At 37.3% G+C, this 27,920-nt stretch overlaps 2 long non-coding RNA genes across 6 annotated transcripts in view; one reads left to right on the top strand and one right to left on the bottom strand.

Moving 5' to 3' along the window:
• Positions 1-27,920, top strand: part of LOC105488264 (uncharacterized) — a 266,981-nt gene that overhangs the window by 81,801 nt on the left and 157,260 nt on the right. The window lies entirely within an intron of this gene.
• LOC105488263 (uncharacterized) overlaps positions 1,085-27,920 on the bottom strand; it is a 33,057-nt gene continuing 6,221 nt past the window's right edge. The window contains exons 2-4 of the long non-coding RNA XR_011606442.1: positions 13,049-13,129; positions 7,189-7,380; positions 1,085-1,225 (exon numbers count right to left, since the gene is read on the bottom strand). This is a non-coding gene — a long non-coding RNA (uncharacterized lncRNA). The remainder of the gene's footprint in view (positions 1,226-7,188; positions 7,381-13,048; positions 13,130-27,920) is intronic.

Below are 27,920 nucleotides of genomic sequence, written 5' to 3'. Positions count from 1 at the left end.
GATTCTATGTAAAACTCTCTTTTTTAGTTTCCATTGTTCTTGCCCAGTTCATTTGTTTCTTCCTACGTATCTTCCTATCAGTAACTCTTCTGTGTCTTCCTCTTCTACCTCAACCTTATACATAGTACTGTTGGGTTCTCCTGTGTCTCTTTTTGTTTAATCTCTGGATCTCCTTGAGTTTAACTTGTGGATATTTTGAATCTACTACTCCAATAATTCTAACTACATCCTACATAATCATTACTCCCAAGTCCTCATCTCTGGCATAGATCCTTTGTCTGACATCGTATCGGGATGAGCTACCAACTCCCTCAGATAACAACAACACTAGCCAAGTTCTCATAGTGTAATGGTGCCCGTTGGCATGCCGTTCTAGAAGCTGTCTTTCACTGAGTACTGGTTACATGCCTAGCACATTGTTATACACTTTAAGTGCGTTTAATTAGGCTTTTTACAGGTTAAATAATCGGTAACAAGTTAATGGACAAGCATCAACTTGAATCCATGTTTATTTGACACAAAGTCTTGTAAAGACTTTGGACAACTCAATGAAACGACTGGTGATCATGAATTATTGACTGCCAGAATAAGTCTGCTTATCCACTTTGAGATTCTCAAGTTTTTTTTTTCACTCAAATGCACTATTATCCTCTCCTAGATCCCTCAGACTGTTAAAAGATTAGATTCAGATCCTAATGTCCAAGCTGTCTCCCACCCCAGACCAGGTAGTATTGTTACCTTTATGTGTTTATTCACAGCAAAGACAATAATCTTAATCACTCTATTTAAACCAAAGGGTTTGTTCCTTTTTAAACACAATGCTAGTTACAATTACAATAAATCCACACACCCATGAAGAAAATGAAGTCCTGCCATTGCTCCACGAATTTGTCATCCAACACTTGTCACCTTAAATATAGTCAAGAGAGTGAACTCAAGGCTGATGGCCCAGGAGCACTGTTACGTACATATTTATGGTGCCTGGCCCCAGAAACTGTGATAGAAGATTAAGGTCTGTTTTGTGGTTTCTATGTGTATTAGGGCATTCTTGTATTACTATAAAGAAATACCCAAGACTAGGTAATTTATGAAGAAAAGAGGTTTAATTGGCTCATGGTTCTGCAGGCTGTACAGGCAGCATGCTGTTGGCATCTCCTCAGCTTCTGGTGAGACCTTGGCAAACTTACAATCATGGTGGAAGGTGAAGCAGGAGCCAGCACTGTACCTGGTGGGAACAAGAGCAAGAGGTGGCACTGTAGGGGTGGCAGGGAGGTGCCACACTTTACAACAACCAGATCTCATGAGAACTCTGTCACTATCACAAGGATAGCACCAAGTCATAAGAGATCTGCCCCTATGACCCAAACACCTCGCACCACCTCCAACATTGGGAACTACATACATTTCAGCATGACATTTGGGCATGGACAAATATCTAAAGTATATCTGCATAGAGCTTGTGAACTGTCACACAAATGTCATTTGCTCACTTACACATCAGAATGCCCATATATGGCATACAAATTCTCTACAAATCACTTGTTAGTAAAGACGGATTGTGTAAAACAAACAAACAAACAAACAAACAAACTACAGATGGAAGTTTAGAAAGGAAGAATATCTGAAGTTGTCTTTTTCAACTCACCATGGGCCTAACAAGTGACAATTTAAAATATCTTCCAAATAATGTATAAGCATATGGGAAAACCCTTTGTTGTTGTTGTTATTGTTGAGACATCTCAGCAGTGACTGGTTCTTTGTCACAAAGGGTCATGTTCATGGGCACATAGTGTGGGATCCTGAAATCATCCTGTCCTAAGAATCAAGTCTAGCAGGAGCAATAAGCATCTAAAATAGGCATCAATCACTAAGCAATTTAATTACCCTTCTGTTATACCTCCCTTTACCATAAACATGATTTTTGTATTGATCTAATTTTACTAATATTGAGTGTTTGTCTAATATATGAGAATATGTTATTAGAATCAGTAATATTCAACCTTGCAATATCATAATATGATAGAATGTCTCTGTAATTGCTAATATATTTACTCAAAACATAATAGCTAAAAGCAATGACAGCATTTGACTGAGAGATGTGCAAGTTGGATAGAGGTAGGTGAGTATAGCTCATCTCTGCCTCAATATCATCTAGGGTGGCTACAAGAATGGCATTATGTGAAGGATCACTTATGAGGCTGCAAATTGATGCTATTAGTTGAGAGCTGAGATGGAATTATTGGTCAGAATATCTACACGTGGCCTCTTCATATGGATGGGGCTTCCTCACAACATGGCAACTGCTTTCAATGGCTGTTATCCTGAGAGAAAACTGCTCTAGCACAAACTCAATCACCTTTGTAGCCTAATCTCAAATGTGACTAAAAGTCATTCACCTCACATAATATTCATTAGAACCTGGCTGCAAAGCCTGGCTCATGCTCATATTCAAGGAGAGGTAAAGGAGATCTTACTGATTAATGGGGAAGTGTCAACATCCCATTGCAGGAATAAAATGAGTGATGAGATTTAGTGGTGGAATTGCTCTTGGAAATTGCAGTCTGCTGCACAATGTCTGGTATACACATTTTTTAAAATATAGAGGTTATATTAGAAAAAAATGAAGAAAGAAAAGGAGAAAGGATGTAGAATACAACTATTTATAGTTTACATCTGGATATCACCTCCCACTCCCTTAATTTCTATTCCAAATGACTAGGTCTTATATATTTTTGTGCCTCCTAAGTATTTACTACATCTTTGCCCCAGACATGGACACCCTCTTAATTATTAAATTGTGTTTGAAAAATCCCAGTAGTAGTCTCTTTGTATTCCTTACTTCCAGCATTTTAGTCATAATTTCCTCCTAAGCATGATCTATAATATGTATAGGGTATTTTTCTAATATAGAAAAGATCATGTCAAATGGTTAAATTTTCTTCAATCTTCCCTCACTACTAATACACTAATGCCCTTACATATACAGACTATGATAAACTGACGTATGCTATGTTCACAGAATCCCTTTCTTCTCTTGTAATCTGTTCTTGACTTTGGGTTTATGCTAAATTTACTTTAATGACATTCAAGGATCAAGTGGAAGGGGGTTAGCAGTGGGAGGCATTGCCCAAATCCACCTTTTCCTATAGTGGAAAGGCTCCATTTCATTCTCAGAGAATGATCTTTTTCACAAGCACCACCCCCTGCATGTTGTTGTTTTTTGCTTTGCTTTCACTATTTATTTAATTTTTCTTTTTTTCACTGTCAACGGTTTCACCATATGAAGGTGCCTATGGCTTTTCCCCTTTAGGGAAACAAGGCATCAGCAAAACAGACATCTGCATCCCAGTATGGATCGGTAGAATTTGTTTGAAGTGCCACTCACTGGGCTCTGTGCATTGCAAATCCTAGTCATTGAAACAGGGCTTGGATTGCTTCCTCGACCTCTTCTTCAAATAAGATTGCCACTTCCCGCATTTCAACAGCACTTACTAGGCTTGCCCAGCCTTGACTCTGAGGAAGCAGAACCTGCTGATAAAACATTTATAGGTTCCGAGGGAGGCCATCACCCACTCACTCGGAGCAGTTTTTATGGGGCCGCATTTCTCCCCATACTATGTGCTTGTTCATTTTGCTGTTGCCAGAAGGAATGAAAGCATTTATAAAATTGAAAATATCTAAGAAATAGTTTGGAGGAAGAACTCTCTCGTTTTCTCCCCTTCCCTCCTCTCCCCTCCTCCCCTTTCATCCTCTCCCCCTTCTCCTCCTCATTCTTCCCCTTTCCCTCCCTCCCTCCCAGTCTCTCTCTCTCACTGTATAAAAGTGCCCTAAGAAAAGATTAAACCCAACATCCAGTTACTCAATATGAGTTTGCAAATCACTTTTCTGGAAATATTTTGTCGTAAACATAATTTTTCCCATGTGTATTTGGCCTAAAACCCAGGTCATTCTAATTGTTACAGGAAAGGGGTCCCAATCCAGATCCAAGAGAGGGTTCTTGGATCTCATGCAAGAAAGAATTCAGGGAGAGTCCACAGTGCAAACTGAAAGCAAGTTTATTAAGAAAGTAAAGGAATAAAAGAATGGCTACTTAATAGGCAGATCAGCCCCAAGGGCTGCTTGTTGACCCTTTTTTTATAGTTATTTCTTGATGATATGCTAAGGGATGAATTATTCATGCCTCCCTTTTTTATACCATATAAGGTAACTTCCTGATGTTGCCACGGCATTTGTAAACTGTCATGGCACTGGTGGGAGTGTAGCAAGCAGTGAGGACAACCAGACGTCAAACTCATCGCCATGAGTTTGAGCCAGCTCCTTTACTGCAATCTGTTTTATCAGCAAGGTCCTTATGACCTGTATTTTATGCCAACCTACTGTCTTATCCTGTAACTTAGATTGCCTCAACCATCTGGGAATGCAGCCCAGTAGGTTTGCACCTGATTTTACCCAGCTACTGTTTAATTAAGATGGAATTGCTTTGGTTCACATGTCTCTGACATAATGATAAAGACAATTGATGAGACTTATTTTTTTTTCTTTATCAGGAAACATTAAACGTGTATTCAAATGAAGAACCCTCACAGTCATTTTAGAATCCTAGAAGATCGAAGCTAGAGTATGTCTGAGTGTTTGAGATTATTTAGGTAATGTCAGTTGATTCTGAAAATGAATGTAAGTGGGTATGAGACTATGTGGACATACAAATTCTCAGCAAATGGTAGGTTCTCACTAAATGCAGAATGGGTAAGTAAATGAGTGAGTGAACAACAAATGGATAAATTTTAGATTCAGGATATCTGATAATTCAGGAAATCTGGATTTCAAATTTGAGGATTTTGCTGGCTCCTGTTGGAATGACATAATAGCTAAATCTTACTGAGCTGCTTGCCATATGCCCGTTGTCATTCTAAGTGTGTACAATTCATCTAGTCTCCACAACAGTGCTATCAGCTTAAAACAAATATTGGCTTCACTTCTATAGTTCAGGAAAGTGAAGTTCAGATAGCCTTAGTAACTTGCCAAAGGTGACACGGCGGGTAAATTTAGATCTGGAAGCAATTCCAGCTGTGTGACTCCAATGTCTGCCTTTCTGTCTGTGGCATTAAAATACGAGACCTGGCTTTTTGTGTGTCAAAATTGCTCACATTTTGGTAGAGGAAACATACAAACAATATAGAAATCAAGTGCTTAAAAAGTATGTATATCATGGAGTGTGATAAGTGTAATTTGTGTCTTCTCATTTTAGGAGTGAGTGGTTTAGAAGACAAAAAGGTGAACCATTATAGCTGCTTTTAACTTACTAATTTAATATTGGAAAATATGTGCTGAAATTCTTCTTACTTATTCTGGGGCTTCATCTAGTTATATTTTTCCTTGCACATACCTTTCTGCAATCATCTTAGCACCTTCTTTGTTATACCTAAAAAATATGTCATAAATGTTTAAAACACCTGATTCGAGTTAATTTTCTCTTATGAAAACCCATACATAGAGAAAGTTGCAGTGATAAGGATTTCATTTTTCATAGATTGTGCATGTGGGGCTTAATATAAATGTACTAGCTAGGTACCAGGTGGTGACTATGTAGTAGGCACTTCTCCCATATTTTCCATTTTGACAATTACAATATTATGAGGGAGGTAATTCGATCTGTTTTTAACTAAAGACATCAGAGACTTAGAAGTGTTGAGTGATGTACCTAAAGGAGGTAGAAAGTCCAGAACTCTAATCCAAGTCACTGATCCCTAATCCAGGTTTTTTTTTCCTACTACAAGAAGCTGCCTCATTAAAAAAAAAAAAAAAAAAAAAAAAAAAAAGTCTGAGATATTTGTTGTATATTCAAACTGTATTGCCTTCCTATGCCTTTATCTACTGACTTCAAAATAGGTTGATACAGAGTAAATAATAAAATCAGCTTTGGGATCCCAACACATTTAAAAGAGATAAGACCTCATATAATCAGATGAAGGCAGATATAGGCAAAGTTTAAATTTTTAAATCGTATTTGGTTCTCTAAAAGTCAGAGTAAAAAGATAAATTAATCCGCTTATGTTCACTGAGCTGTCAGAGTGCTTTAAGTATCATTATCTTCCCTAATAAAACAGGTCTATGGTGGAGAGCTAACTTTATTTCAATCCTTCAACTTATCACTTGCTCTCCTTGGCACTACTGAAAACATGTCATCTAGTATTTAAATATGTGGATTTTTATTCTAACTTCATAGATGACAAATTGAAATGCAAAAAAATGAGGTCACTTTCCAAGGTTATACAATTTTGAAGTAAAAGTCTGGCTATCAAAACCAAAGCCACCTAACCCCAAGTCAGTGTTTATGAAACTGTGAAAAATATCTCTGCATGGAGGAGACTAGAATTGTCAAGTTTGTCTCACAGTTTGGAATGTCAGTAACAGTTTTGTGCTTTTCTTCTAAAACTCCAAAATTCCCCTTGTGCGTGTGTCTATGTGTAGGCTAGGGCAACAAAACCCTTAGGAGACATATATGAATAAAAGGAGAGCAGCCATCTATTAATGAAGTGCTTATCCTTTTCAAAGTTTTATTTATTTACTTAAAACTTTTACGTGTCCCCCAAATATTCCTATGTTGAAATCCTAACCCCAGGTACTTCAGAATGTGATTTTATTCGGAGAGAGTCTTTATAAAGGTAATCAAATTAAATTAGGTTGTTAGGGGGGATTCTAATCTGATATCACTGGTACTATAAATAGGGGAAATTTGAAAACAGAAATGCACACAGGTAGAACGCCACATGACCATGAAGGTGGTTATTGGGCTGATGTTTCAACAAGTCAGATAGTGCCAAAGAATGCCAGCAAATCCGCAGATGCTGGGGGCGTGGCACATGGCAAATTCTCCCTCGCCTCCCTCCTAAGGAACCAGCACTGCTCACCGCTTGATCTCACAGACTTCTGGCTTCCAGAACTGTGACAGAGTAAATTTCTGTGTCTCAAGTCACTTAGTTTGCGGTACTTTTTTTTTTTTTTTTATCATTGCCTTACAAAAGCAATACAGATGCTGTGCATTAAGATTCAAAATATACTGGATTTTCTTTAAAGACTAGAAATAGTTAATCTCCTCTTTCAGATTACAGATACAGACTGTGCCAGTATTTCATTCTATCTCTAAACAAAGGAAACGCCATTAAAACAATAAATAAAACATTTTACCATGGCTGATACAGAAAGCATTTAAGTAGCTCTGGCTACCACCTGGACTAAATTCTTCAATCATGACTGCCATCCACGAGCTTCAGACAGTTTAACAAGTGCAGTTGAGTCAGTGAGAGACACCAAGTCCATGAGAGGGAACAAGAGCACCATAAATGAAGAGTTGGGTGACAGAGGGTCCTCATGGAGAGCCTGATGTGAAAGGAAAAGCATAAGTGTGAGTCTAAACAGTAACCTACCCCACTCCAACAAACTCCATCCCGTTCTGCCCAATCTGCTACATGCCATGGATTTGGGACCAAAGGAAGGCTTCTTTGATATATTTGATAAGCCTGGAACAAATCTATTAATAAGCACAACTGCTTGGCTACAAAACACTTGCACTCTCACCCTTTATCCTTTTGGTGAATTAAAAAAAAAAAAAAAAAAAGACATCTCCCATTGAGGAGGAGACCGGAGGATCATGAAGAGACGTGGCCAGACTGTGGTTATGTAACTGCGAAAGGATGAACTGGTAGGCAGTGGCATTGGAGTGGGGCAGCAGGCAGAGGAGGAATTATTCAGTTGAACATTGTGTGATTCCACATGCAGCATTCTAGAGGAGGTGGCCACAAGCTGAGCTAGCAGGGAGATGGAGGTTGAGCAAGCAGGAAATTGAGAGTAACCAGAGCACTGCCAACAGTATTGTTCAAGTCGTGGGTAAAACAATTTTTCACATGCGCTCAAGGTCTTTGAGTAAGGAAAGAATGATAAAATGACTCTCATCAGCATCCACAAAATGTGCTTCTGAGAAGGCAAGAGGGCTACATGTCTAATATGCTGGAATTCGTGCTAACATAGGAGAAGTGTACACTGAGTGTTTTGCCTGCCATTTGTTCTGCTTCCAGTGGTCAGGGAGGAGACAACATTTGAGCTGGCCTTGAAGGATGTAGACAGCACGCATCTTCTGATTTCACATGCCTCTGCTCATCCCAGAGACCTCTGAACTTATCGGCTTTATACAGAAACGTTAGTGACGGTTGGCTAGCTTGAGCAATAACACTTCTCTGAGCAAACCAAATTGTCTCAAGCTTTCATCATTTTGTTGGTGGGTGTTCAGATGCTGTGGAATAATCTAGCTATCCAGCTGCTTCAAATGTTGCATTACCAAAGAAAATCATTTATTCAACTGAACACAAGAAGTTCAAGGCTGCCTGCAGACACAATCCATCTGTGAATGCAGCTTTCCTTGGCCCTGGTGATGGAATAGTACATTAAGCTCCATGATATGCACGACCCAGGGTTCATCTTTGAGGTTGAAATCTTAAATAAAGGAAAAAATGATAACATGGCCTTTGGGTCGTGTCCTTTTCCATGACTTTCCCAAGTCATTTTTTGCAAAAGAATAGGCTTTTTGTCCGGTAGTGTGCATACCACACAATGCAGAAATTGGAAATCAAATGACAGTATTGTACTAGTCACCCTTACCACTGACCATTTTAACATAGCAGAGGCATTGCTGCTTAGTGGTTAAGCATGTCCATTCTGTAGCCAGACCTTTGGATCCAAATTCCAGTTCCTCTGCTTACCAACTGAATGATCCCTGGAAATTACTTAATGTCTCAATACCTCAGTTTCTTTATCAGTAAAAAGGGAATTATCGTAGCTCTCATCTTATACTGAGAATTAACTCTAAACTACTTCCAAAGCTCAACAAAAGTTGGTTGTAGCAGATTAATTTCTGAACTGTGGGATATTCTTTAGAATTCCTGGTAGACTCCATCTCAAACTTTTATCATCTCTGAAATTGACTATACAAAAAAAAGTGTCTATTAAGCCTCTTAAAACAATGTTGATTACAATGATTTTAAGAATGACATTGTGATAGCAACAATGACAATTCTTTAAAAATAGTTGTACCTAAGATTCTTTAGTGATTGTATATGCTCTGGGCTCAATGCTTTATTCCACAACATGTTATTTAATCCTTCTCCAAGCCCTTTACAATGAGAGTTATGGTTCTTCACATTTTATGGAAACAAAGAGAGGTGTTCACAGCAACTAGGTAATTGGCTGTGCCTCTCACCTCTGATAAGTGCCAGGACCTGGATTTAAATTAGATTGGCTGACTCCAGAACCTCCGATCTTAATCTAATTACTTTAGTTTCTCATGTATCACTCTGCACTGCATTCATCAGTGTAAGTACTGTATCTCCCTGTAGATTGAGATATAGAAGCGACATTTTCTTCTCATTTCTCTTGTACCCTTCTGCAAAACCCCGATTTTTCCTACAGCATGCCAGTACTATTAACAGTGCTGATTGCTGGTGGTTCTTGGTTTATCTTCATACAGTCATTGATCTTTTAGCGCTTAGTTTCTAATTTTTCTCTTCATCCTATTTCCTTCTTTTAAATGAAATCTGATGATATCAGGACTCTGCTTAAAATTCATCAATGGTTCCTCATTTTGGGGGGAGGGAGTGAAAACCAGATCATTACCTCAAACTGCAAACCTCGCATGATCCAGCCCTGTCCATATGTTTTTTTTTCATGTGACTTGCTGTTTCCTCTTGATCTCTGCACTTCAACCACAGGGTTTCTTCTGTCCTGTTCCTAATATAAGCCTTGATCTATCAAAACACAGGGTATCTGGTATGCTATCGCCTCGGTTTAAGCATTCCTTCCTTCTGCATTTGTACAGGTTTTTCTTCCTAGAAATTTAAAATCAGTAAATGTTTCCTTGTGGAAGACTTCCTGGAATTAAAATTAGACATTGTCAAAGTGCTATGTACCTCTTCTCTGTAGTACCTGTTGCAGCTGACCTTGTCCATTAGACCCCAAACTCTATGAGGGGTGGATATTAATACTTAAGGACCACAGTAAAATAGAAAATAATTCATTTTGACTACAAATCTGTAAAAGGGTGTGTGTATTTAAAAGGGCCCCCATTTCACTATCATTGAAAAATGCATTAATTGTATTTTCACCATAATGGAGAAGATGGAATTTTGTGATTGCACACACACACACACACACATATAAATGTATACAGACCACAGACTTACTTGTAAACGAATTGAGCTTGTATTTCTAAGCAGATTTCAGTCAAGCAAATGGAAAATTGCAGTCAGAGCATAAATGGGATTCCACTGGGAGAATCAGCATCATGGGGTATAGTCATGAGTGATTCCTCTTTGCTATTTGATGTCTTCCACCACATGATCCTACAGTGTCTATTCAATCTCATCTTAGACATGCTGTCAACCCACTATAAAACATCACACTGAATCTCACCTCTTACACACCTGGCTTGTGACCTGCCTGGGTTCACACCCAGATCTCATGCCTCCCTAGGCTCTTACTTGCTTCATTCCCTGCCTCAATGCTGTCCCTGTTCTTTCTAAGTGTCTTATTAACAGTGCCACTTCAAGAGCAGATATGTGGAGCTAGTGTTCAAGACCTGTGTATCAAATGAGAATGGTTTCACAGTGATTCTGTGAAGGTGTCCAAAGATGAAGACTGATGTGTAATAGGCCATGAATAAATGTTATTCTACCATACTCTGTTATTCAGAAACCAGAGCTAAGTCCATCTTCTCCAGGAAGCCTCCATGGATTGCACCCATCCAAACTGACACTCCACCTCCACATTACACTACCATGTGCTGTCTACGCTGTGCGTTCCTACTCATCTCATCCCCGGGATGGTTCTGTAACTATTTCATATGTACATCTGTAATCCTTTAAATAGATCACTCATATACTAAGAGCAGAAAACTTGTCTAATGTTACCTCCTTATTCTCATTCACAGAGCCTCAAAATAAGTGAATAGAGCCGTTTAACTTTTAAGGACTGAAATTTCTATCATACATATCAGCCACCCTGTACTGTGTGGGGGTATTAAGTATCCCACCTCATTAATTTCTGTGATAAAGAAGGTGCTGTGGATATCTAATTTTAGCTTACTAAATAAGCTTACTCAGTCTTTTTAGTAATAAATAGCTTTGGCTTAAAGGAAGTATCCATATGAGAGAAAATATTCTGTTAATGTATTTATTTTAGTCCTATTGTTGCATGGTTCCACTAAGATATCTAAATTGTATTATTGATTTACACATGCATGTGTAAATATGTTTGACAACATTTTGAAGATATAAAAATATTCACCATGTAATATTAATTGAAAATAGGAGAACAAATGGTATGTATTATGATCTCCACTCTGCATAATGTAAAATTATCAGCCAGGCTCAGTGGCTCACGCCTGTAATCCCAGAACTTTGGGAGGCCAACGTGGGCAGATCACAAGGTCAGGAGATCAAGACTATCCTGGCTAACATGGTGAAATCCCGTCTCTACTAAAACTAAATTAAAAATAATTAGCCAGACGTGATGGCAGGCACTTGTAGTCCCAGCTACTCTGGAGGCTGAGGCAGGAGAATGGCCTGAACTTGGAAGGCGAAGCTTGCAATGAATGGAGATAGCACCACTGCACTCCATGCTGGGTGATAGAGTGAGACTCTGTCTCAAGAAAAAAAAAATTATCAATTACATACTAGAAGGAAAGTCATTAAATATTAACAGAAACTGAATCTAAATATGATTTTAGATATAATGTTTAAATATACTTACATTCATTACTATTATTTTCAATACATGTAATAAATGACTCTTACTTGCTCAAATGTTTCATTACATCAGTGTAAGATCTGGAAGTTGTAAACTTACAAACTCTTAATAAAATGTATAAAAATTGGCAATGTGTTCATTAATTACTGTATCAGTCCATTGTCACACTACTGTAAAGAACTACCTGAGACTGGCTAATTTATAAATAAAAGATGTTTAATTGACTCACAGTTCCACATGGCTGGAGAGGCCTCAGGAAACTTACAATCATGGTGGAAGGTGACGGGGAAGCGAGGCACGTCTTATATGGCAGCCAGAGAGAGAGAGAGCCAGGGAGGAAATGCCAAACAGTTTTAAACCATCAGACCTCATGAGAACTCACTCACTGTCACAAGAACAGCATGGAGGAAACAGCCTCTATGATCCAACCACCTCTGACCAGGTCCATCCCTTGACACATGGGAATTAAAATTTGAGATGAGATTTGGGTGGGGACACAGAGCCTAACTATATTAACTATGATATTTTTAAACTAAATGCTTTTGGTGAGTGTTTATTATGTGTTTCTGCTGGTGCATAATGCAGTTTACTAGGTACAGATAAAATAATAGCAGAATGTCAACATTTTGACTGCTTAAGTATCTACCTTTAGTCTATTGGGAAGTAAAGATAAGTTCAAGCCTAAAAATGTACTCAAAGTGAAATAATATAGTAATACAAGTTAATGATGAAGGTCATAAAAATATTTCAAAGAGTATGATCACTAAAATAAAATGTAAAGCATAATAGGTGCTATATAAGTAAAGAAGAAAAATGTGTGTGTGTGTGTGCATGCGCACGCATGTGCTGGCATGGTTTATGATATGCATATTAGGCCTGTGTGTGTAGAAGCATATTGATTTGTGTTTGTGTTGGCATATGTGTGGGGAAGATTTGCAGGGGGTCAAATAAAACTATAAATAGGCAATGCAGTTCAGGAGGGACCTTGAGAGGAACCGACCTCAAAATCCTTAGAAGAAATCTTGTTCCTAAGAGTCAAATCATGCATTTAATCTAGGCAATGTGGCTCACGCCTGTAATCCCAGCAGTTTGGGAGGCCAAGGCAGGCAGATCACCTCAGGTTGGGAGTTCGAGACCAGCCTGACCAACATGGAGAAACCCCATCTCTACTAAAAATACAAAATTAGCCTGGTGTGGTAGTGGCACATGCCTGTAATCCCAGCTACTCGGGAGACTGAGGCAGGAGACTTACTTGAACCCTGGAGGTGGAGATTGCGGTGAGCCAAGATCATGCCATTGCACTCCAGCCTGGACAACAGGAGTGAAACTCCATCTACAAAGAGAGAGAGAGAGAGAGAGAGAGAGAGAGAGAGAAATTTCTTCTGTCAGATACCCTAAATCATCTCTCTCAAGTTCAAAGTTCAACAGATCTCTGGAGCAGAGGCAAGATGCCACTAGCTCCTTTGCTGAAGCATAGCAAGGGTGACCTTTACTCCATTTCACAAGTTCCTCATCTCCATCTGAGACCACTTCAGCCTGGACTTCATTGTCCATATCACTATCAGCATTTTTGTCAAATCCATTCAACAAGTTTCTAGGAGGTTCCAAACTTTCCCACATCTCCCTGCCTTCTTCTGAGGCCTCCAAACTGTTCCAACCTCTACTAGTCACCCAGTTCCAAAGTCGGTCTTACATTTTCATGTATCTTAATAGCAGCACCCCACTGTCTGCAGTACGAATTTAGTGTATTAGCCTCTTTTCTCACTGCCATGAATAAATACCTAAGACTGGATAATTTATAAAGAAAAGAGGTTTAATTGACTCATAGTTCCACATGACTGGGGAGGCCTCAGGAAACTTGCAATCATGGCAGAAGACACTTTTTCACAGGACAGCAGGAGAGACAGTGAGTGCAAGCACGGGAAATGCCAGATGCTTATAAAACCGTCAGATCTTTTGAGACTCACTCACTATGATGAGAACAGCATGGGAGAAACAGCCCCTATGATCCAATTACCTCCACCTGGTCCTGCCCTTGACACATGGGGACCATGGGGATTACAATTCAAGATGAGATTTTGGATGGGGACACAGCCAAACCGTATCAGAGACATTTCACCTGGTATCACAGTCCAGCAGCCAGGTGTATAATTGCCCTGAATGGGTTGCAGAACGTTGTGCATGGTACTAAGCGCTTTCTGCTGAGTTTGGGGTGTTTGGTTATGCAGCAGTATTGTGGTGTGGCTAACAAATTCGGCTGCCATTCCCTTACATTCTTATTATTTATTTCCACATCTCCCTAAAACACTACCATATTTACTTGAACCACGTGGAAGATGAGTCCTTTGTAACTTGAGACAAGAGAATGGGCCAAGTTCATCCAGCTAGAAGGTAATGAGGACATGTGAGGGAGCCTGCACTTTGTCTGGGCTAGATACTTCCCAGAAGCAGCTACTTTTAATTTATTCTGATGAAGGGATATAGTCTGCTGCCTCATCGCTAAGAAATTACAATTTACTCAATGAATAAATGCTTATTGAGTACTTATTGAATACAAATAATTATTTGCTCAGGGTAATGTGAGGAGCCTGTGATGGCAGTCAGACATTCTAACCTTTTGATGCAATGACATTAAGATACCTGAGGATTTGAACAGGTTTTGAAATTATCCACTCATGATAATGATTGGTAGGACAAAGGGACTGTTTCATACTGAGGATCCTGTGCCCCATAGACAAAATGACCCTGAGTCAATCTCAATATGAAAAATGAGAGCTCAAAATAAATGATCTCAAAAGGGCCTTCAGCTCTAAAATTCTAAACTGTAATGATTATGGCAGGCCTCTAGACTATATATTTCTGGTACTATTCATCAACATTTTTGTCATCATAGGGAGACAACTTTACTACATGAAAAGTGTTACAGGTGTATACTTCATATTTACTTGTATGGTGCTTTACAGTTTCCAATGTACTTACAATGTATCATCTTCTTGTATCCACAAAAATGTCCTCTGAAGTAGAAAGGACAGAATTTCAGTGCAGTGCACATTTAGTGGTTTTATTGACAGTGACACTGGGTAGTTTAAACATTCCCTAAAATTCCATAGAGAATTAAGGACACTGTTTGAGCTTGAAATCATATTTCTTAAAAATCTAACCTGTTTTTGGCACACTGTCTGTAAGGAGAACACACATAGGTATAGAATATGCAGACAGAGACATTTTTTGTTTTTTTATTGTTCATTCATTTGTTGATTCACTCATTCATTGATGTAATTATGAAATAATCAATTTATTACTTTTTTTTCAAGAAAATGTTTTAAAAGTTTTAAAACCAAAGAATTTGTAGCCAGTTGCCAGGGTTTGTATCTTAGTTCTGCCAGTATTCAGCTGCATATTGTGCCACTTTTCTTATCTGCACGATGGAATCAGTCACAGACTCTATCTTATACTTTTAAGACAATGAAAACACTAACAGGTATTAAGGCTCAGGGTAGCACTTGTCCGATGGTACATACATGATGCCCATTCCTAAGCACTGTCTATGCTTGTATTGAGGAAAGAAAGGAGAATAAAATGTTGAACTTGGCTTATAGTTGGGAGTAGGGGAAAGAAGGGGAGTTGATGAGTAATTTTATTTGTAAATAATTATACAAATGTTTTAAAAAAATTATGAAGGATTAGGTGCAGTCCAAAAGCAGGTGACCTCTGTTCTAAAAACTCTCTAATTGTGACTTTAAAAAATGTTGCCTTTGAGTTCAGACAATAGCCTCAGAGTTTCGGGGTGAGCAGATGTCTGTGGTTTCCTACAAGGATCCCACTCTCCATTCTTCTGCGTGTCACAAATATTCCTTAGAGGCATCTTCCCCAGTGAGCAGGAGGTGAGTGGCTGGGATAAGCTCCAGCAGCAAGCCTTCATCCTCTCTTGCCAATTATCTGGGTCCACAGTGGAGAGCCAACACTGGGATAAAGATGACTCCATGGGAGGCAGTAGGAAGAGGAAGTAATCATACGCTTAAGTGAATTTTTGACCTTCTGAGTCTGTCTCAAACCAAAGCCACCTCCAATTCTGGAATGTACAGTAAATAAACCAATAAATCCAGTAACTAATTTATATTGTTTAAGCCAGTTTGAGGTATGCTTTGGCTTGCATCAAAATTTCTCCTAACTGATATGGATAACTTAGATCCATAAAACTGGGATAGTGTACTTAGTGGAGTCAAGTGCAAATTCCCCTAGGCATCCAGGTGTGATGTCCCACCACTGCTACCACCAGACCCTTCCCAAGTCCACATTCCCATTTCAAGGCATATGTGATTGATCAGTCATGACCCTCACCTGCCCTTCCTCTTCATTCTTGGGTTTACCTCTGAAACTGTGTGCCTGCAGGTCTAAAGCCTAGGTGATATGACTTCAACTTCATGTAGCACTAGCTCTGCTCATCAGACTATAGCACAGAAAATTGACTTTTGCTCTGCCATTCATGTTTTCTTCCCAGCACTAAAGATGATCTTTCTGTCTATTACTAATATATAAGGCCTGTATTCAATTAATATAATAATATATTAATAGCTAACAAGAACCCACTTTTTCTTAAAAAGAGAAACACAAGATGAACAGGACTTGATATAAATGTTTCAATAATCATTATGACTAGTAAGAGAGTCAGATTATAGAAAAGATTTCAGAAAACTCTATTTCAAACTCTTTTTTTTCTCTACTTTCTGTCTTCTCAGAATGTTAAAACAGATTTCTAGGTCCTAAGTTTGTTTCAGTTTATTTATTTCCTTCCCATTAAAGTATATAAATAAATAGTAAAAACTCATAACAACTGAATTGTCTTATAAACTCATCCAACCCTTTCTAACTTAAGTTAAAAAATCTTGATGCTTTTTTGCATTAGCTCTCTCCTTTAAAATTCTTCTCACATTTATTATTCTATGAATTAAAATGTCTATTTTAAAAAATCTCATATTTCTTTCCTGGATCTTATCACTATCTGTTTCTGCCTCCCTGATTTTCCATGGTGTCTTCAACTAATTTATTTCTATCTCTTTATAGCAAATAAAATTTCCTTAACCTTTCTCTATCAGACATTACAGAGGATATTACTCGCAGTGCTTAATTCCTTCTCACCTTTCTAGCAATTTTATGCTCAGTGAGGTGATGTCAAAGGTGGCAGAGAATTTACCAGGTAATATATAAACTAAATACCTCTATAAAAAATAAAGCCCCCTGTGGTTTGCCTCATTTTCAGAATTAGATCGATTACAATGTTTATTCTATCAGGTGTATACTTTGCATTTGTTGGGTTTTATATTCTCCCCATGTCTGTGTGGGTTTTCTCCATGTACCACGGTTTTCTCCCACATCCCAAAGCTGTGCACGTTCTGTGAATTGGCGTGTCTACGTTGTCCCAGTCTGAGTGAGTGTGGGTGTTGGTGTAAGTGAACCCTGTGATGAAATGACATCATTCTATGTTTGGTGCCTGCCTTGAGCTACTGGAATAGGCTCTAGCCACCTTTGACCCTGGACTGGAATAAACAGATTGGAGAATGATGATTGATTGAATACAAATGATTGCAAACTAAACATTTGCAAAGCCCACAATAGTTGCATAAATGCACGACAATAAACGATGCAGTAGGAAAGCATTCAGCAAGCTCACCACATTTGTTGATTGATTGATGTTGAAATGCATGGTGCCAGGAGGTGCTCCTTACAATAGTTGATTTGCAAACGTTTATCCATTGATTTAACCCACTACCACTGCAACTGTCACCACTCACTGATTCACCAAAAATTGAGTAAATAATTATCTTACCTGCTTTTGTTAATCTATCTTCAATATATGTATAGCTCACATTCATTTCAATGTTCAGTATTTGAAGCATTTGGGGTCTTTATTTAGAAATTTCATGATGTTTTTGTGACCAGAAATATGCCACAGGAAGTTGACACTTGTTCGTATCAACTAGCCTATGATAAAACTGGTTTAATTATGCCTCATTTTACTTAAAGTCACAGTTTCCAGTAATCTATCAACTACAGTAAGTGAGGACTTAAGTGTTTTGGAGAAAGAGGTGTACCCAGACCTTCTTGGGATCTGAGTTAACACCAACCCATCAGAACCCAAAATGCCTTTGTGGTCAGGGTGAGAGCTTATGGAAGTCAGGCAATAATGGACACTTGGCCTGAGTGGGTAACACAGTGGGTCCATAGTAGGTCCGTTCTGTGGTTATTTCCCTAGTTTCTCAATGTGCTGTTGGAATAGAACTATTTAGCAACTGACAGGATCTCCATTTTGATTCCTTAACAGATTGAGTAAAAGTCAACATTGATTTTTTGCATGACTGTGAATTACATGCTTAAAAATGTAAAGTTTATCACCTGTTAGCACCTATCACAGGATGTGTTCCAGATTTAAACTCTTTATGAAAGCAAATCAACAGCTCCTGGCAAAAAAAAAAAAAAAAAAAAAAAAAAAAAAAAAAAAGCTACCAATTGACTTATCCAGTATTCTGTTTCTCATTCTCAATTAATATACTCACTTGGAAATCATCCACTTTACCAGGGAAGAACAGTGATATTTCTTCACTCTGTTATTTTAGGACTATATCAACTTTAATTACTTTTCATTTAGATAGTCTGTAAAAATTTAGTCATATTAATTTCTTCCAGTATATCATACTGTTGGTTACATAACATAAATGGTGTTGTGCTCATTGGATTATATGAGAAAGACATACAAAACCTTAAATGCTTACATTGGAGCTATTATGCCAGAGAAATTTCAGTGGCAGTTATACATCAATAAAGTTTCTAGGGGGTTAATTGTCTGAAACAGGTTTGGATACAGCTTCTAAAGTAAATGGCATTTTGCTGTACCCTGCACCGTTTGTCATAGTAAAAAAATAAATAAATAAAGTATAATTCTTGTTTGGAAATTTGGGTTTGGGAGGTAGATATACCACATGTGTGTGCTGCTCTGCTCCCTTTATAGAAAATCTCCTAAGTCTGACAATTGATTTAAGTTAATAGACTTTATTTACTAGAGAGGTTTAAGATTTCATAAATATTTAGCAGAAAAGTTTTATTATACTTCTTTTTCTCCAACATAATCTTCTCTGTAATTAACATCTTGTATTAATGTGATACAATCATGGCAATGGATTGGCCAATATGAATGGACTATTATTAACTAAAGTCCACTGTTTATTTTAGGGTTCACTCTGTATTAGAATGTTCTATGGGTTTTGATAAATGTATAAATCATGTATCCATCATTGCAGTGTCATGCAGAAGTTTTGTTGCCCTAAAAATCTCTTGTGCTTCAGCTGTTTATCCATCTTTTCCTGCCCAAAACCCTGGCAACCACTAATCATTTTTCAAAATACTTGTGTCAAAATATACATAAATAAAATCTACTATCTTAACTCTTTTAAGTGTGCAATTCAGTAGTGTTAAATGCATTTATATTGCTGTGCAGCAAATCTCCAGGACTCCTTTCATTTTCCAGAACTGAAACTTTACACCCATTAACAATCACCACCTATCTCTTCCTTTTTCCAGCCTCTGGGAAGCATCATTCTACTTTCTTTTTCTATGAATTTGACCAAGGTACTTCATATAAGTGAAATACTATGGTATTTGTCTTTTTGTGGCTGGTTTATTTCACTCAGCTTAATGGTCTCAGTATTCATCTATGTTGTAGCATGTGTCAGAATTTCCTTCCTTTCAAAGCTGAATAACATCCCATCATATGGCTATATTACATTGTGTTTGTCCATTTTTCTGTAGATGGTCACTTGAGTTTCTTTCACATTTTGGCCATTGCAAATAATGCTGCTATGAAGGCAGGTGCATAAATATCTCCTTGAGATCCTGTTTTTTACTCTTTTGAGTATATACTCAAAAGTAGAATTACTGATCACAGATTAATTCTATTTATAATGTTTTCAGTAGCCACTATACTGTTTTACATAGAATTATACACAAATCTGACAGTTTTGTGGGCTATAACACAGGTTAATTATTTGAAACAAGCTTCCCTGACATATAGTCCTCATGATCCAGTAGATTCTAAGGGTACTTTATGTTATGTGTTGGATAGAAATGCAGTGTAAGGTCTTCAGTAAAATCAAAATAAACATAATAAAGCTGAGTATACACAGTAGTGTTTCATCCATACAGGGAAGTAATTATGTAAGATCAGACCTTGGCATATTCAATTTTCAAAGAGGGAAACAGATATTAATGAATTAGAATAGTGGGAGCCTCAAGTCATACATTTCTATCAAAGAATCAATACACAACCTTGTTTTAAATGTGCTTCTGTTTAAAGACACCATGTTTAGTACATATTGTTGATTCACTAACATTAAACTCACAGACAACAGCTCTATAATTCATGCCTAAAAGAAGCTTATTTCAATAAATGTGTTTTTGCCCTATAAGGCACATAACAACTGCCTTGTGCTTAGGGACACTAGATGATGCGTCAGACCTGCACTTGGGGATCATTTTAAATTTAGAGCAAAATCACCAACAGAAAGCACAAAAATTAAAAAAGAGAAACATAGCACTGTGAAGATATCAAAAAGGACACTTGTTTACAGCCTGAGAGTAGAAACAAGAAAGCAATGCAATGCCTCATTTCACCCCCCACTGGTAATGTGTGTGTTGGGCAACTCAAACTTTTTGCCAATAACAAGGAAAACACAGAGATTATTAATTTTGATGTTACAAATACATTTTGGCAAGTGGATAAATTATCAAATATGGAATCCATAAGTGATGAAGATGGACTGTATAAGAATATGTACCTGCACGTTTGGAAAACACAATCTGCTGTACATCACACTCAGAGGGAATGCAAAAATAAAAAGTCTTCTCAGTGTCTGATTTTCTGATAGAGTGCCAGATTTTCTACTTTGCATGTTATGAAAGTTGTTTTAGGAGATCAAAAGCTTATAAAGAATAGGATGAGATTATTGATGATAAGACGTTAGGACCCAGAGCCATAATTATGCACCTCTCGGAATAGATACAGTAAGCATAATACCCATGCCTATATAAAAGCCTTGAAAAAGGCTTAACTGAAATTCAACAGCTCAACTGCCTGGATTTTATTTAATAAGCAGGTGGAAAAATGACACATTCTATAAATGCTGGTCTTTCCTCTGGCACTCCGGCATTTGCTATATGGGCCTGTGTGCTGAGTACAGACAGAGAAGAGTGCTATACATAGACTCAACAACGTGACTGCTAATGAGTGCCCGAGCTGCCAAAAGCAGAGGCTAAATCTGAACCCTGATAATGCACCATGAGTGTATTAACCGGCCATCTGGGAGCAGGCTGATTGCACTGGTCCCCTTCTATTAAGGACAGTGATTTGTCTCACAGGAATAAATATAGATTTGCCTTTCCTGCCCCCACATCCCCTGCCATCATTGCTACTCAGTGTATGTCTTGTTCACATTGATGTTGTTCCACTCGACATTGCTTTTTACACGAGAATAACGGTAATGTTGCAGCAAGCAAAGTTTGAAAATGCACCGATGCCCGTGGGATTAACTGATCTTATCACCTGCATCATCACCAGAAACAGCTGGTTTGTTAGGATAATGAAATGCCCTAGTGACGTTTAGTAGTTATCACCTAAGAGAAACACCACCAGAGAACTTGGGAGGCTGTTTTACAGGACTTAGAACAGCTACACATAACAGCTGAGTATATCTTGCCATTTTCCTTAGTCAAAATACATGACTCTGTTTGCTAGGGAGAGATGTATGGGTGGTCTCTTTCACTATTACAAATAATAACTATCTTATACAATTTTTGTTCACCTTCTTCACAACCTTGAGTTTGATTGGTTGGAAGTCTGTCAGACAGAAGCTGAAAATACCCCCGACCACTTGCATTTTTGTGTTACTGAGGAAAATGGGTTATCTGAACTAGGGTCATTTGACCCTGATTCCCAAGGATAAATTAGTTATTGTGTAGGATGTAGGGGGCTTTCTGGGTTTCTCTTAATCTTTTTCTTAGGTTCAGTAACATTATACCAATCGAGCCAATAAAGACAGGACAAATAATTCTAATCATGCGATGACATATTTATAAAATGGACCTAATAAGAGTAGAGTGATCTTGTGGAGGAGCGATAATTAAAATAAGTTAATAGATTCAAGAAATGTTCCACAGTGCTGGAATATATCACGTACTGTATGTTTTTGGAATCTTTACTATTATTTTTCTCTCATATAAATTTGATAGCTGAAAGGCATCACATCACATAAAATATAGCTAGGTTAAAACTTAAAAAAAATAGAGAAACAAAGCAAAAAGATTACATACCCCACCAATTTTCTCCACCCAGTTCTCTGTCCACCTCATTTTCTCACAATGCCCACAACCCTCCCAAATGCAGTTCAGTCCATCTTTGAATAGCTTTCCACTTTCCTTTTTTTTCTCTTCCATAGATTCAAAATTGGCATTATCCTTATAAATTGTGGCATGTTCGATGTGTGGATACACTACATGTTTCTCTCCCTGCCACCTCCCACCCCAAACACACACATTCCCTAGGACTGCTCTGCTCTCTACTCAGACTATTTGAGACACTTTCCCCTGTTCCCTGCTACCTGGTGTATTCACAATCATCACATACCTTTGTGGTAAGCATTTATTACACCAAGTCATCCGTTTCCATGTTTTACTCTCAATACGGAGTAAGCTTCCTGGGGTAGCAATAGTGTGCATGTGTATACACACACACCCCACACACGCACACTCAACATATTTTTATTGATTAGTTTTCAGAACCTTGTATGAATGCATACATCAATTTGTTAATACATGCACTAGTATTTAGCTTGATCCCTTAGCAGTATTTCTGGAAACTAAACATTTTCAGAAGTGGTATAAGATGAATCAGCTAGCAAATAAAAAGTTTCTTCACGTTTCCAGATTATAGTAACCCACTTCCCCTTTCACTTGCCTGGTCTGTTGATTCTGTCTCTGCCTCTTATCAGCAAAATACCTCTTTAAAATGGTCTTTCACTATAACTGTAGCCTGTCTCAGCTTTTCCTCTGTATATCACTTATCAGTTCCCACACCAATTCCCTTAGTAAATTTTATAAACAGCATTCGCCCCCAGCTAGTAGTTTTAGTGTCTTTTAAGGCTATTCTATTATTCTTTTAATTCAGAAAGTGACTTATATATTCTTTGCCTTTTCTAGAAACTTTATAAAGTGATGATCAAGTGGATTCAATGACAATCATGTGAGGAAGAATTCTCTCGGCTTATATTTATCAAAAACAAATAAGGAGAACAGACAAAAGAGATAAAAAAGAGAAAACACAACAATATGCACATTTGTGTTGTTTCCATGGTCATAGCCCAAATCATAATGAACTAGGTCTAGGGCTTTGGTATCGTGCTTTTTCCTTGAGCTGGAGCTGCAGTTCCATCAAAATGTGCTTTACCTGATGAGGATGAATTTAGCCATCATTTGATCCTTAACTGAGATTTTTGAGAAGTAGCAATTTCGTTTGAATTAAAATCTTAAAAATCTAGTATTGCACCTTCCAATACTCTGTTGTTCCTTTGGACATACCTTCTCTTAACCATCCTGGGCCATCTTTCACTTGGGCACAAGATCCATGCCTCCCTTTCCTCCTTTGCACAAACAGATGGAAACCAATGATTTAATGTTTTGCTTTCTTCTTTATTCTCCAACTCTAATCTCAATCACCTTTCTTAAGCAAAGCTACGTTTTTTTTGTTTGTTTGTTTCAATGCCGCTTTCATGAACAAGAATAAATTATTGCCTTTGTTCAGAGAAGTAGATTACACATAGGTTATTATAATTCACAAAAACACTCAATTGTTTTGTTGAAGGGATTCCTTTTCCATGGGTTTCTTTGACTTTACTGTTTAGTAGCCGAGGTGTCTAATTATCAAATTGATTCATTCATTTGAAATGCTTTTGATGTGTCTTATTGTCTTGATTACATCATGGCCTAATCACCTTGCCTATGTCTCCTGCTGTCTTTATTTGACAATTAGGTCACTATTTATAAAACAAGTATATCATTTACAGGACAATGGTTGGAAGGAAATATACCTATCCTCAGTAAATTGCGGGTTTTCATGATTCATCATTCGCACTCTCTATTTCTCAGGCAAAAAATCCATTAACATCACACTAAGAAAGTGAACATTTCTGTGAATCATAAATTATGGTTGTTTTTTCATGTCCTATGAAAGGTTACTTATGGGGAATGTTTTCTTTACATTTAGACTCCTAAAAATGAAAGAAGAAATAGTTCATTGAAACTTGTCTATAGTGAGTAGGTTTTAAAGATTTCATAAATTTTAATCTTAGTAGGCAAGCACTTTTTGCCCAGTTTCTCTCTATGCAAGTCTGGGAAATGTAGTAGTTACTATTTTACTGTTAGCAAAACTCCCAGATTTCTATATTTAGCCCCACATTCACATCAAATTTACAAACCCACCACTGTGCTAGACAAGTAGATTATATATTTCAGACATTATAAAATCAGTGTATACCAAAGCAAATGCATGTCTTTTTTAACCAACGTTACCTCACACTGAGCCACAGTTAGGCACTGCATACATAAAATATCCCTAAAATATTGAATTTATAATTTCCATGGTTAATATCTAACCGGAAAAACAGGCAAGAAACTTAGGGTTTGTCATTGCCTCTTTATTTTCTTAACATGTACATAGGAGCTTGTTTGCTTATATTGTTTATGCATCTTCCTAAATAGTACTTTAATGATTTCCCATTGGTCCGTTTGTTCTGGCATAAAGACCATTGAAATTACCATCAAGGCTTCCCTTTTTGACTATTAATAATAAATGTTTTCTAACACTATAAATGGGATGATTCTAAAATTTCTATCTTGTTAACCGACTCGTCTGTTCTACATCAGTGAGGATTTTCATTACTATCGGAATTAACTCCCAATTAAGTTAGGTAAGATAGGACATCGTATCAAAGACCCTACGTCATCTGCACTGATGTTATAGCCTTTAGCTTTCATTCACCTAAACTGGAGCTTTTCTCATCTATACTTGGTTGATGTTGGTGTTAATGTTGGCAGTTCCATTCCATGCCATCTATGCATGGTCTCCTGCTCACTCGCTTGTGACTGTGGGGAGAATGAGGCTCCCTCACTCAATCCACATGTGGATTTTTTTATACCTGTTTCACTAAGAAGCAAGCCTACATAGCATCTCATACTAATGGATCCCAGAAGGTTGTTTGTGGCACACGTGAAGATACTGTAATTTTTGGCACTACTTCTGAAGTGATTACAGGAATCATATTATCAGTATTTAAAATAAAATTACTACCCAAAGGTAAAAGTTCCTCTCTGTATCTATAACGTTCTCATGGACAGTCATGCACACACTATTTGATGGTTAACTCCATCCATTATGTTGCTGTGGTCCTTCAACAGAAATTTTTACTGCCTTGGCAGTGCCTCTTTATACAAATTCAAGTTGTTTTTTGTTCTGGCTAGACATTGCACTAAACTCCTTACCTCCAACTATAAACTGTCATCTTTTCTGTATAGCATGTACAAAACAGCTAATTTTCATAAGTCATGTGATACTTTTTAACATAGCACTAAAATTTTCTGTTTTTGCTTCACCAAAAGTCAAATGTACACACTTCTCCAGTTTGGGGTTATATTTGGAAAAAATACATTTACTATTTCCATTATCAAATAGATATAAAACACTGTTTTAAGCAATATAGACATTCTATATTTTATGGCACTTATTTTTCTCTGAGTCGTATTTTGTAAGTCCTATTCTAAGCTCCTTGAGGATGTGAAGGAGTATAGAAGCCATGGTATACCTTTTGTAATGAAATCTAATCAAACCAAGTCACAATTCTATACCATGTACATATCCTGAATTACAAGGTAAGACAGATGGAATCAGGGTTCACATCAGCTGTTTGATCTCAAAGTACTCCATTCACAAGATAAATTCTATTTCTTTACCTAAAAAATACAAAAACTGGCTGAGTTAGGTGAACCCTTAGCAGGTCTAGCGTAAGTTAACAGTCATCTAAGTTATAGGCTAGCTGCCTCGGGGCAGTCCTACTTAGGGAGAGCATGAAGGACCATAGATTGAAAAGAAGTAGCAAAGCTGGAGTCAAGGAAGTTTATAGTAGTAGATGTTGACATAATATAAATGGATAGGGGAAAATATTCCATACTCAGCTTATGACTAGTAACCAAAATGCCACATTTTGGGGTGTTTAGCAGCCTAATTGTGGCAACAGTTGTGTGGCCTTATAAAATACAAAATTGGAAAGATTCTAAATTTCCATTAAAGGTTTACAATTCTATTTATAAATTTTTCTTGAAAGCAGATATACATCATTGACAAAAATAAATAGCAGCCTCAGGTATAGGCCCTTTGTTGAAAGCTTGCATGAATCACAGCCATCTCATAAAATCATAGCACCGTTATTATGATACTAATATAAACACCTTTTAATGTCTGCTGCACTTAATTTGCATAGGTAATTGACAGCTCATTAGAAATGATGAAAGCATAATTATGAAAACAAGTCTAGAAGAAAGGACAAAGCCTCAACTGATGAATTATATATTGCTAAGTGTATATTTTATATTATGGGCTTGTTATTATGCACATTAATTAAATTATTTTCCCTCTAAGACCCTCACTCTAAGAAATCAGAAAGTGAAGTGCAAATACATACAAAAAATATTAAACAGTATACGCATAGCCAGGCAGAAAGTCAAAGTCTCAATTTAAATTTACCACCATATCATCAAGTTCAGGATACAGTAATGCTGTAAAATTTAGCTGGAAATTCAGAATTTCAGCTTAATAACAAAGTGCTTTAAACGTTACCTTAAAGATTAAACATGTCTGTTAACTTTAAAGGTCTGCTAAGTTCCCTATGAAGTTATAGATATCTCCTCATGAATTTAAAGATATCTCCATTAACATAATATCTACACCATGTGTTGGATCAATGTATCTAGTGATGTATTTATTCATTTAATGTATAATTATTAAAAGCCTAACTGTGGCTAACAATCCTGAATGAAGTAAAAATAAAAATATAAGATTTATAGATTAAGGAATGACTCATTAATGTATAAATAACTTTAAAAATGACAGAGACAGTTACCCACAAGATACAAAAATGGGCAATATATGAACAAATAGTTCACAGAAGAATAAATGTTTACCATTAAACTTAAAAAAAGGTATGTTGTAGTGTATTTTTCCTCTAATATGAAAAGAATGCAAATTAAAACTACACTGAGAAAAATGTTCACATCTGGTAGTGGTGGAATAGCTCCTAGTGGGTTTATCATCCCTTAGATAACTCTGTACACTCTTAAAACGTAAAATGGAAACCAATTACAGACACAGAGGAGTGATAACATTAGGCAGAAACGAGAGGAAGCTCTAACCTTAGAAAAGAAGCCCTTCTTTCGATAATTCTTGGACTGAGGGTAGCCTCTATCCGGGTATGAGGGGTACCTAGAACTTGAAGAGAAACTTGAAATCTTTCTGGTTTTAAAAACTAGAGGACAGGGTTCTAGGCAATGACAACATCTGGAACGTGTGGTGAATATTGCATAAATGAGACAGCTAGAAAGAAAAGGCTACGAATTATGCATACAGCGTCTGCCCAAAGCTCTCACTGATTTTTGAACTACACATGTATGGGGCAGATTTTTAGCATTCCAGCTAAGGTTAAAACATATATTTCAACAATTGCCCTGTGTAGTAGAGAACTAGAGGTTGAGTTCAGTCGAGTTAACTGACTGCTTGAGAAAGCAAAGCAAAGAAAAAGAAAAACAAAATTAATAGTGTTGAGAAGAACATAACAGAATCTCTAAAATATGTTGTTCACGAGGCCTAAGATACGATTTGAAATTATCCAAATTGTTAGATATATGAAAAAGAGGAAAATATGACTCATATATAAGAGACAAGAAACAAAGATCAACCCTGAAATGACAGGTGATAAAATACGCAGATGATGATTTTAAAGCAGCTATTGTAATCATGCTCAAGAATAATAAAA

The sequence above is a fragment of the Macaca nemestrina genome, chromosome 8, assembly GCF_043159975.1.
Source record: "Macaca nemestrina isolate mMacNem1 chromosome 8, mMacNem.hap1, whole genome shotgun sequence".
Lineage (NCBI taxonomy): Eukaryota > Metazoa > Chordata > Mammalia > Primates > Cercopithecidae > Macaca > Macaca nemestrina.
The sequence above is the reverse complement of the archived record's forward strand: the minus strand, read 5'-3'. Positions and strand labels throughout refer to the sequence as shown.